The sequence below is a fragment of the Caretta caretta genome, chromosome 10, assembly GCF_965140235.1.
Source record: "Caretta caretta isolate rCarCar2 chromosome 10, rCarCar1.hap1, whole genome shotgun sequence".
NCBI classification, from domain to species: Eukaryota; Metazoa; Chordata; order Testudines; family Cheloniidae; genus Caretta; species Caretta caretta.
Window position 1 is genome coordinate 36,244,487 of NC_134215.1, and position 11,979 is coordinate 36,256,465.

General features: G+C 44.7%; 1 protein-coding gene across 2 annotated transcripts in view; it reads right to left on the reverse strand.

Annotated features, from left to right (window-relative positions):
- LOC125644272 (uncharacterized) overlaps positions 1-11,979 on the reverse strand; it is a 45,510-nt gene that overhangs the window by 33,180 nt on the left and 351 nt on the right. The gene's annotated exons all lie outside the window — the stretch shown is intronic.

The window sequence follows — 11,979 nt, forward strand, 5'->3', positions numbered from 1 at the left end:
CAACAGTGTCCTGCCCTGATCAGTGACAGTTTTTATCAACTGGCATGGATGAAAGCTGAGATCTGATTGGCTGAGACTGAGCTCCCGTGTGATTATTTTACAAGGAAAGCACATGGGCATTATAAAGCCGCTTCACCCACTAGATCCCTACGTTACAGCCCAACTGGCTGCTAGTGTGCAGTTTTAAATATTCCTGTTAAGAACAACCCAGTGATTCATCAAGCAGAGCAAAGCGTCTGTTTCAGACATTCCGGTAATGGAGGGAGGGGTATTACCAATCACAGAAACAAGTCCAGATCCCAGGCTGTGTCACAGACTCTTTACACTGCCAGAAACCAGCCAGATTTTCTCCCAGGGAAATAGCCCTGGTGTAAGAGCCTTTGGGACTAACAGGTGGGCCAATGCTACCAGACAACATGCCACCTCTCTGGGCACATCCCAGCACTGGAGGTCATGTGTTAAGGAAGGACGGAGGTGTGGCCAGTTCATTCTGCAGGCTGCTGTTTAAGGCTGTTGGATGGTCCCACAAGGCCCATTGTAGCTGGGACACAGGCTGATCTAGTTTATGCCAGGAGTTGGTTAACTCCCAAACCCAGGAAATGCAAAGGTGGCATAAAGCCCCTTCTGCCTCCCCTCCCCCCATCTCTCCTCCTGGCCTGAGCAGAGCTCAGCACTGGCCAACCTATGGTGCCAGATGCACCAAGCACAGTCCTGGCACAGCTGAGGATCTGGGCAAACATACCTATAAATTGGATGTGCTGGAGAATGGGCCACTGTCTGCTAGTCCACCATATTGTCCAGCTCTGATAATGTGGACTGTAAAGACCAAATATATTGATAGGAGACTTTAGATGATGAATACAGAGAGTGAGTGATGAGAATCTATCTGTGGTAGTGCTGAACGGCATGAGGGTAAAGATCAGGCAGGAAAGAGCCACTGAGCAGCGGTGTCTGTTATTTCACAAAACTCATCCAAGAGTCATTTTAGAAAACTGACGGTGCAGCCCAGCTGTGTGATTCTGAAAAGAGACCCTCAGGTCCTGGAGAAAATGCCAGTCAAAGCTAAGTGCCAGGACCAGGTGGGAAATCTAACACGGTTGATATCAAGAGGCAAAGAGGACAAATTGAGAAGCTTAGTTTAGACTCATCAGAGATTAACTGGGCCACTGACCCAGTAGTGCAGGAGTAGTCAATTATTTTTTGTCAAGGTCCAAATTTCTTGGTCAAGGTATAGTCAAGGTCCAGACTGCAGAGAAAATAATAATAATGATGATGATAAATAAATAAAAAGTTTTCAGGGTCTGTTCAAAAGCATCTGGTAGTCTGGATTTGGCCCGTGGTCCACCTATTGACTACCCCTGCATGTAGAGGAACTCAAATATGCCACTGTTCAAATCAGGGTGGAGTCTGGTTAAAGGGATTGATTAAAACCATGGGGCTGATTCGTCACTGCCCTGTATCTTGTGGACTCATTTCTACCTGTCAAATTATTAAATGTAATTAATTAATGTTAATATATTTATTTGTATTATCATAGCACCTCCAAGTCCGAATCATGAACCAGGACCCCATTATGCTAAGGGCTGTACAAAAAGCTGGTCCCTGCTCCAATGAGCTTACAATCTAAGCATAAGATGAGAGACAACAGCTGGATACAGACTGGCCCATTGTTCTTTGTGACTTGGGTCAATCTATCTTAGTCACTATGATTGGCTGTGGTCTCTGCACAACAGCAGCCTGTTGTCAAGTTATGTGTAGGTGTTAGGGCAAAGGAGAGTTCTACGGATGGTTTTGATGGAGGATAATAAGTTAGTTTTGCAGATGTTTAGGGGAACTTTTTCCAAGTGTGAGGGCAGCCTGGGAAAAAGCATAAGGGTGTTTGTCTGCAAATTTAACAAGTAGCAGATGAGATTAACCAGAGATAAGGTGCAGAGGGAGAAGAAAAAGGGACCGACAGAGCCCTGTGGAACCCACACAGAAAGCTGGAGAGGGGATGAGACAGAGCCTCCAAAGGACATGCTGAAGAAACAAGGAGAGGACAGAGCCATGGAAGACATAGGAGGACAAAAGTTCAAGAAGGAAAGCACGGCCAAATGTGTTGAAGGCAGCTGGCTGGTCAAGGAGGATGAGGATGGAGTGCTGGTTCTGAGCTTCCACTAGGAAGAGGGCATTAGAGACTTTGGTAAAAGAGGTGTCAGTGTAGCACTGGGGGCAGAGCAGAATTGGAGAGGGTTTAGAACAGAACTGGAGGAAAAGGACTCCAGACAGTGGTTATAAACAGTGCATTCAATGAGCTTAGAGATGAAAGAGAGAAGGGGTGGTAGTTAGAGAGGCAGTGGAGTTAGCATTGCCAGTTTTGGTTGGACATATTCCTGGAGGTTTCATCACATGACATAATCTTTCATTAAAGATTAATCTTTAATTCCTGGAGACTCCAGGACAATCCTGGAAGGTTGGCAACCCTAAGTGGAGTCAAGGACTTTGTTTGTTTATTTTTAAAATGGGCAAGGCTTAAGTAAGCATGCTTGTATTGTGAGAAGAGAGAGCCAGAGGAGAGTGACAGGTTAAGGAGAAAAGTAGAAGGGATGAGAGTGGGTATGGGAGATCAGGAGATGAGATGGGATGAGGGTCATTGGGACAAGTGGAAGCTCTAGTGCAGGAAAGCAGATGAGAAACTTCTGTCTATGACACGAGAGAAGGAGGAGAGAGTTGAAGGAGGGGAAAGGGAAGGCAAGCTGAGTGGTAGGGGAATGTCACATAAATGTATCAAGTGTTCTGGGAAGAAATCAATGAGCTCCTATGCAGAAAGCAGTGCAAGGGAGGGATTGTGTGAGCCAAAGTGGGAGTAAGATGGTCCCACTGGTGTGAGTGGAGACTTCTGATTTGGTAGCACTTTACACAGGTGTAAGTGACAACACAAGATGAACAACAGTAGAGAGTCAGGGTGAACCAACTCAGTAATTTATGCAGAGAGAGATTGTGTGAACCAGCAACTCAAGGAACAATTACATGAACAGGTGTCTTCCCTTAGTTCACAATGAGTGACCTTCACCTATTGTGTGTATACCTAAAATGGAGAATGGAGCATGAATTTGTGTATAAGGTAGCAATTAATCTTTGTTTAGACACAGATCAATGCTCCAAGTCTAAAACAGAGGATTTATTTTCAAGAAACAGGCAGGAGAAAAGGTCACCAAATTAGCACTGACACAAAGCTAACCAGCAGGCAGTGCTAGAGAGTAAATCTTTGTCACTAACAGATTATCCTGTGGTGTTGCTTGTTCACCTGCAATTTTTCTATGTACCATGGATTAGATATTTTATGGACTCAAACGGGTTCTAAGTTATATGGAGGCCGGTGGCTCCATGAAGACAGTGGCCATGAATCTGCTCTCAGTTTCAGAGGAGTTACACTGGTGTCAATCAGAGAAGAATAAGGCCCCATGTATTTGCAGAATATCAGTGCTGGTGAATAACCTAGTTGTCTTAAACAGCATTTATCTCTTGATCTGTTGTCTCTTGTTATATGCTAAGATTGTAAGATACCTGGGGCAGAGCCTGTCTTCATTACACGTGCACCCACCACCCCGAACAATGGTGGCCTGTCTCTTACTGGGGTCTCTAGGCATTACTACAATACAAGCTATTATTATTATTTCTTGGTGTCTAAAAGGGCACAAAAAGAAATTGAACAACGTGCAATGTAAGACCTGGACAATAATAAAACTCTTGGCTCAGATGAGTTCCTAAAGGACTTTTACAAGCCAATCTAAGAGTACCTTTCATCAAAATTACTGAACGTATAAATAAAGCAAATGACTCTAAAATGCTCCCAGCCAGCATGTATAATGCTATAATACTAACATTAAACCTTGCAGAGACAAACTGAACTGTGGTAATTCATAGATTAATAGAGTGTAAGGCCAGAAGGGACCATTAGATCATCTAAATCTGGCCTCCTGTGTATCACAGGCCATTAAATGCCAGCCAGTTACCCCTGTATGGAACCCAATAACTTGTGTTTCACTACAGTAGAACTTCCAGGAAGGCAGCTAGGCTTGATCTGAGGACATCAAGGGATAGAGAATCCACCATTTCCCTGGTAGTTTGTCCCAATGGTTAATCCCCCTCACTGCTAAACATAAGTGCCTTATATCTAATTTTGAATTGGTCTGGCTTTGGCTTCTAGCCACTGGGTCTTGTTGTGCCTTTCTACCCACTATTTTCTTGCTGTGGAGATATATACACTCCACAATCAAGTCACCTCTCACCTCATCTTCTTTTTGATAAACTAAACAGATTAGGCTCTTTAAGAATCTCACTGCAAGGCAATTTCTCCAGCCCACTAATAATTTTTGCATCTTCTTTCTGCACTCTCTCCAATTTTTCAACATACTTTTTAAAATGTGCACCCCAGAACCCAGTATTCCAGCACCAGTCTCACCAGTGCTGTATGCAGAGGTAAAATCACTTCCTTGTTCCTACTCACTACATCCCTGTTTATACATCCCTGGATCACATTAGCCCTTTTTGCCACAGCACCACACTGGGAGCTCAGGTTCATTTGCTTGTCCACTCTGACCTCAAAACCATTACTGCTTTCCAGGATACAGCCCCCCATTCTGTAGGTCGGGCCTGCAGTCCTCGTTCCTAGATGTGTAACTTTGCATTAGGCTGTATTAAATGTATTTTGTTTGAACAGGCTCAGCTTATCAAGCAATACCAATTGTTCATCATGACTGCCTTGTCCTCATTGTTCTTTACCATTCCACCAAAATTTGTGTCATCTGCAAATTTTATCAGCAGTAATTTTATATTTACTTCTCGATCATTGATGAAAATGTTGAATAGCATCAGGCCTAGGATCGATCCCTGCTGAACCCCAATAGAAACACCCTCATTGGATTATGCTTCCCCATTGACAACTACTTTGAGATCTATCAGTTAGCTAGTTCTAAATCCATCTAACCTGTGCTCTGTTAATATTGTTTAGTGTTATTTTTCATCACAATGTCATGCAGTTCTAAGTCAAATTCCTCACCAAAGTCAATTACATCTACACAGATACCTTTATCAACCAACTTTGTAATCTCAAGAAAGAATGAAATAAGGTTTGTTTGACAAGACTTACTTTCCATAAAACCACATTGACTGGCATGAATTATATTCCTAATCTTTAATTCTTTATCAGTTGAATCCCAGATCAGCTTTTCCATTATTTTGCCTGGGATTGATATCAGGCTAACTAGTCTATAGTTACCTGCATCATCCCCCTGCCCTTTTAAAATACTGGCACAACTTTAGTACTCTTCCAGTCTTCTGGAATATTCCTAGTATTCCAAGAGCAGGCCAAAAATCTCTTCGGCCAACTCTTTTAGGACTCTTAGGTGCAAATTATCCAGGCATGCTGATTTAAAAATGTTTATCCCTATTAGATATTGTTAAACATCTTGTTTAGTTCCTAATAGACTGGAAAGTACTTCCTCATCCTGCTTCTTTCTAAAGACAAAACAGAAATATTTATTGGACATTTCTGACTTTTCTGCATCATTAGGAATTTTACTATTTCCTTCTATAGGCCTATATCTTTGCTAGGATTTCTATTGTTCCTAATATACTTAAACTCCTTCTTATTGTACTTAGCCCTGCCAGCCACGGGTTTTTCCCTGATGGCTTCAGCTTCTCTTATCAATTTTCTCCACTTCATACCTTCTAATTTATATTGATTGCTATCTTTTCCCCATTTGTTATATATTGCTTTTTTATTTCAAATTGCTGCCTTCACTTCGCCCTTGAACCAGGATGGGCCACAGTTGTCCTCTTTCTTGATTGTGGAATCATGAGTTTTTGGCTATCTAATAAACTCTTCTTAAAGAGTCCCCAATGTTCATTCACATTTTTCCATCTAAATTTTTTCCTTCCAGCTAATCTAATTCCTAATTTTCCTCAAATTTGGGAAACTATAACAAGTCTCTAGTGTGCAGGGCAAATTGAGATTTTTTTTCAAAGGCTTATAACTTGGCCAAGTATAGGCGAATTTTTATAGGGATGGCAAAAAGCACATCCCTGACACCCACTGCCAAATTTCAGTTCCTTGCTTCAAAGTAGGGAGGCAATAGAGCTTTTCAATGAAACTGTTGCATGAATTCTTTTTACCTGGTAAAAGAATAATTTTTTCCTTAATCTCACTCTCAGAAACAGCTGGGTTGCTTTTGCTTGAATGTTTTTTGCCATCTCCCTCCTGGACCCTGAGCCTCCTCTCAGGGGGTCTAGCGCTGAGCCAGCCTTGCATGCTCTGCTGGGCGGCCCTGTGGTGGGGAGGGTTGAACAGATAGCCAACTCTCACTAATTTATCAGGACTCTAGTGATTTTGGGGGTGGTTTTTTTACCTGTCTCATAAACACATGATGAAAAGCCGCCAGTTGGGACCTTTTCCCTTATTCAAAATGGCCACCATCTCCCAGGACTGTCAATGCAGCTGAACCAGCAAGATGGCTGCCATTTCCCTACAGTCTATCTGCCCTCAGTAAAGTTGTCTGCCACCTCCCACTGTTTTTTCAATAAGGTTGAAGCCAGGCTTACCAGCAAAACAGCTGCCATTTTATTGCTCAGGAGCCAGGGCAGGACACAGGGACTGTAAGGAGAAGCAGCAGAGATGCTGCGAAAGGGATGGCAAGAGTGAGGGGGAGCAGGGCACTGGGCGGAACAGGAGGCAGACTTAGGGGCTGCAGGGGAGATGGGGCAGAAGGAAGGTTGAGAGGGGTGCAGAGAATTGCGATAGGTGAGAGATGGAGGGCATTGAATGGCAGCTCCACCAGCCTGGGGGCAGGGAAGGGGAGTCCCCTCTGAGCAGCCAGGGCAAGGCAGTAGGTGCTGCTAGGTCTCAAGTTGGTCACGAGTCAAGGGAATTTGGTGCCTGCAGGAGAAGCTGTTGTGCTGACATGAGAAGCTCTGTGAATCCTGGGTTTTTAGAGCTGGGCACCTGGGCTAGAGTGACCAGATGTACCGATTTTATAGGGACAGTCCCAATATTCAGGGCTTTGTTTTATATAGGCATCTATTTCCCCCCACCCCATCTTGATTTTTCACACTTGCTATCTAGTCACCCTCACCCGAGCAGAGCTGTGTGTGAGAGCCTTGGAGCTAGGGACGCAGATCTGCCCTGCTTCTGGGCCTTGTCTTCATATTTTGCCCTACAACACAGAGAGTGGGAAGTGCTGCCACTGGGACCCAGGCAGAGGAGAAGCCCTGGGGCAGGGGAGGTGGGGGAATTGGTACCATTGTGTCCCAGGCAGAAAAGTCCCAGGGCAGTGGGAAGCAGATAATGTAGCTGCTGGGTAGGGGCAGCTTTAGCATGGGCTTAGCTATACCTACAGAAGTTACCCCACATCAGTGGCTCCTTTCCTGCAGGGCCCGGCCTGGCTCCCCACTCCAGGCATCATGACCTGACGCATGGGGTCACACTGCCGCTCAGGTTTGGTCCAGCCAGCCCTCCATCGTGACGGGTGACTGGACTGGCTGGCTCAAATCCGAGTGGCATGGCAATCCCATGCACCAGGTCATGATGTCCAGAGTGGGGAGCCAGGCCCGGCCCTGCAGGACAGGAGCCATTGCTGTGGGGCAGGCTTGCTCTCCAGCCCCCATCCTTCAGGGCCTCCCCAGGCCAGGATTCAGGTTACAGTTCCAGGGTGAGTGGTGCTTCCTCAGCAATAGCGCCCTCATTGGACTGTGAGGCCCATGCTGGGCCATGACACAGTAGGGAAGTGATGGCCATCCCCTGTCTCAGGGATGAGGAGAGGGTAAATGGAGACTCCGGCTAAGTAGCAAGGGAGAGGTGTGCATTTGTGGTTGATTTTTTAACCTGAAGTTCTCACACCTCTTGGCAGAAGAATAGAGCGAAGGCAAACAACAGACTAAAGATAGGATTTGGGCCAATATCATGATTTTTGATCTCTTGAGGTTGGCAATACAGGGTAACTCAGGAATTATCATGCCTTATGCCTCTGGTGCTCCCTCTCCTCTCCTGTGTGTTTTTTAGCCCACTCCCCACCTTGGGCAGGCCTGGGTGTGAGTCTCAAGGAGCCACTGGCCCCAGGGGCTCAGCATCAAGAACAAGTGCATTGCACAGTTCTTCCTGCAGGTGGCCGGGGGGGGGAGGTGTGAGTTCATCACCCCAGATTCCCCAACATTCCATCAAGGATCACCCCCATTGACATGCACATCACCTTCTACTAGAAACCTCATTATGCCTGCAGGAGAGTCCCCCACAACTCCAGGGGGACCCTCCCACTCTTAGAGCCTTTTCCCCCTACACATACCAGGGCCCTAGTAATTTTCCCTCATGGTCATGTGCAATGCTACAGGTGTGCCCTGCCTCAATTTCTCCTAATCTGGGATGTAAACATGTCCAAGTAGGCCTTCAGGTACTAAAGAACACCTTCTTTGGAGAGTTCCATTTAACAGACACCACCCCCACAAAACATAAGCAGAACCTTCAGTCAGCTACCTCACCAGAAAACCCTCTACCTCTGGATTAAGCAGTCTTGTACCTTGGCCCGTTAGCCATGAAGCACTCTCAGGCTGAATTCTTTGTCTGGAGCTTGGGTCTACACAGGGTGTCCTGCTGGCTGCCACTGTTCCCCCAACACTGCATGATTTGTTAGCATAGGTGCTGGAACTAGGGGTGCGGTTGCACCCTATGGCTTGAAGTGGTTTCCATCATTATGCAGGGTTTACAGTTTGGGTCAATGGCTCTCAGCACCCCCACTATACACATTGTTCCAGCACCCCTGTTTGCTAGTAGCTCTCCAGGTCTCATGCCCACCTTGTTCTCTTAGGCTGCTCCCATACATTCCCTAGGAGCACTTTCCCTCTGGGACGAAGGCTCTTTCTGTGATTCCTTCTCTCCAGAGACACCTTCTCCCTGGGAGTAGCGTCCCATCAAGGTTTGGGAGATTGCTTTTGTTGAGACCAGGCCTTCCTGGATGCCTAATTCCTGCAGCTCTCCCTGCACCGCCTAGGCTCCTTGCTCTAGTCTCTTGGGAGTTCTCTGTCTCCAGAAGCACACCCTCCAGGCTCCCTACTCTGATGAGCGCTCCTGCCTGATCCTGAGAAGCTTCTTGAAAGCCCAAGTAACCTTTTTATTAGGTCCAGGTGCTTGTTTACTGATTAGCCATTAAGTGGCCACATGGGCAGTCATTCACCCCCAGGTAGGCCTTCAGAAGGCAGTCATGGACAGCATGGGCCCTGATTCCCCTTAAAGGGCCATCTGCCCTGTGACAGGTTCCAAAATTGGTTTTGTAACCTGTGCTTATCCTGTAAGGTATGTTTGCAGGACGTGGGATTGCTCTGTGAATCTTGGGACAGTCCCGGAAATATTGGGATAGGTGACAATCCTAAATCAAAGGATCACCTATGGCATAGGTAGTTATTGAGTCTTCTGCACACACTGGCTGATAAATGCCCTGCTTAGCAACTTGTGGTATCTTCATAATCTCTCAATCTTACATAAAGTAAGAGGTGGAAAAATTCTTGTTTTCCAGCCCATAAATCAATAAGAAAAACATATCCCACCTGGACTGTGCAGTCCTTAGAATATCTGGTGTCTATAAGCTATAACTATATCAAAACCTTAATATTGGTAGGACTAGTTAAGTAAGTGCAAAAAACTGTGTACACCCTGGCCTAGTGGAAAAGAGAGAACTAGTAGATGTGATATATCTCGATTTTTATAAGGCTTTTGATGTAGTCCCACGTGACATTATCTAAGTAAACTAAAGAAATGTGGTTCAGATGGAATTACCAGAAGGTGGATGCATAATTAGTTGAAAGACCATACTCAAAGAATAGTTATCAATGATTCACTTTCAAACGGGGGTCCTGCAAGGGTCTGGTACTAATCAGTATTTTCATTAATGACTTTGATAATGGAGTGGACAATACTAAATTTGCAGATCACACCAAACTGAGAGGGACTGCAAGGGAATAGGATTAGAATGCAAAACAACCTTGACAAAATGGAAAATTGGACAGAAATCAAAAGGATGAAAGATAAGTGCAAAGTGCTATACTTAGGAAGCAAAAATCAAATGCACAAATACAAAGTGGTGAATAACTGGCTAGGCTGTAATACTGTTGAAAAGGATCTGGGGTTTTAGTGGATCATAAATTGAATATGATCAAAAAAAGTTTAATATAAGTCTGGCGTGTATTAATAAGAGTGTTGAATATAAGATACGGGATGTAATTGTCCCACTCTACTTGCAACTAGTGAGGCCTCAGGTGGACTACTATGTCCAGTTTTGGGTGCCACACTTTAGACAGATGAGGTCAATTTGAAATAGTTCAGAAAAGAGAAACAAAAATGTTAAAAAGTTTAAAAAACCTGACCTATGAGGAAAGGTTAAAAAAACCTGGGCATGTTTAGTCTCAAGAAAAGACAACTGAAGGAGGACCTGATAACAGTCTTCACATATGTTAAGGGCTTCATATGTTAAGGGCTGTTAAGGGATGGTGATTAATTGTTCTCCATGTCCACTGAAGGTAGGACAAGAAGTAACAGGCTTAATCTGCAGCAAGGATTAAATAATAGGGAACACTATCTAGCTATAAAGGTAATTAAGATCTGGACTAGGCTTCCAAGGGAGGTTGTGGACTCCCCCTCACTGGAGGTTTTTAAGAACAGGTTGGACAAATTGTCACATTCTCGGGTGCAATCCAGACCAGTGAGGGGTTGTCACCACTTGCCCCGCAACTCAGGATGCCTCAATGCTTTGCTGTTGTAGCTCCCAACCTGGGCTGCTCACAAACAGCCACCAGCATGCAAGTCACACCCTGAGTATCTGTGTAGCTGCAGCTCTGACCTCAATAGCCTGTCAGCAACACTCCAGCTTCACTCTGGCTTCCACCAGCCTTGGTTACAACTTGCAGGGTGAACCCAACATGCTCCCAGTCCCAAATTTTCTCCAGTATGTGTGTTCTGTCCAGCCCTCTCCTGGCCAATTCAGATATTAAAGGTCCTTTGCCGCTGCGAGGTATCAATATTCAACAGTTAGCTACTTTAACTGGAGATACCAAATAGTGCAGTTTAAACACAACACTGGATTAGTTTAGATTAAAAATAAAATAAGTTTATTTAACTACAAAGTGATAGGGTTTAAGTGAGTACAAGGTATTAAAGTCAAAAATGGTTGCAAGAAAAAAGTGAAGATAAAATGTTTTCTAGTAGCTAAAACTTAACAAGATAGACTTGGTTCAAGGTAAAATCCTCTCCGCTTGTTCAGCAACAGAGCTGACCAAGTTTCATTACTGCTGGTCTAGCTTTACTTGGTCCTGCCTTAGCACAAGGGCCTGGACAAGATAACCTCTCGAGGTCCATCCCAGCCCTGCTTGTCTATGAATCTATGACCCTGCAATGAGTCCTGCATAGACAGAATCCCACTGAGTTCAGTGGAGCTCCATGCAGATGCATTGGGTCTCCCATGTAGCAATCACAGCAGGAACTAACCCCTAGTGACTTACTTCACAAGTGTCTCTGCTTTACCTGTGCATTTTATCTGCACGTGTACATCTACATGAAGAAATCCATTTATTTTTCCACAAGCGTGAGATCTGCAAGTACCTGCGCATATTGATTTTCTTTTCTGATGGCTACCCAGTGCGTGACATTTGGAAAAAGATCTTGGATAAATCTAGCAATTAAGAGCTTAAACCAAAGGTGAGTACCAGTGTGGTACCAGTGTGAAACAGAAACTGACCCAAAGTACTTAATGTGATTATTTCTCAACAGAATATTCCTACCTGCCAACCATCTACCTGGAATCTAACTTTGAAGTCGTGTAGATATTTCTAGTTTTTGTCAGTAATTATTTACTCTACCTCTTCCAACTGCCCAACAATTCTGCAAACAGGACACCAGAGCTAGGTAAAGACACTTCCTGAAATGACGTAGGAGAGGAAGAATAGAGAAGTGGCACTCAC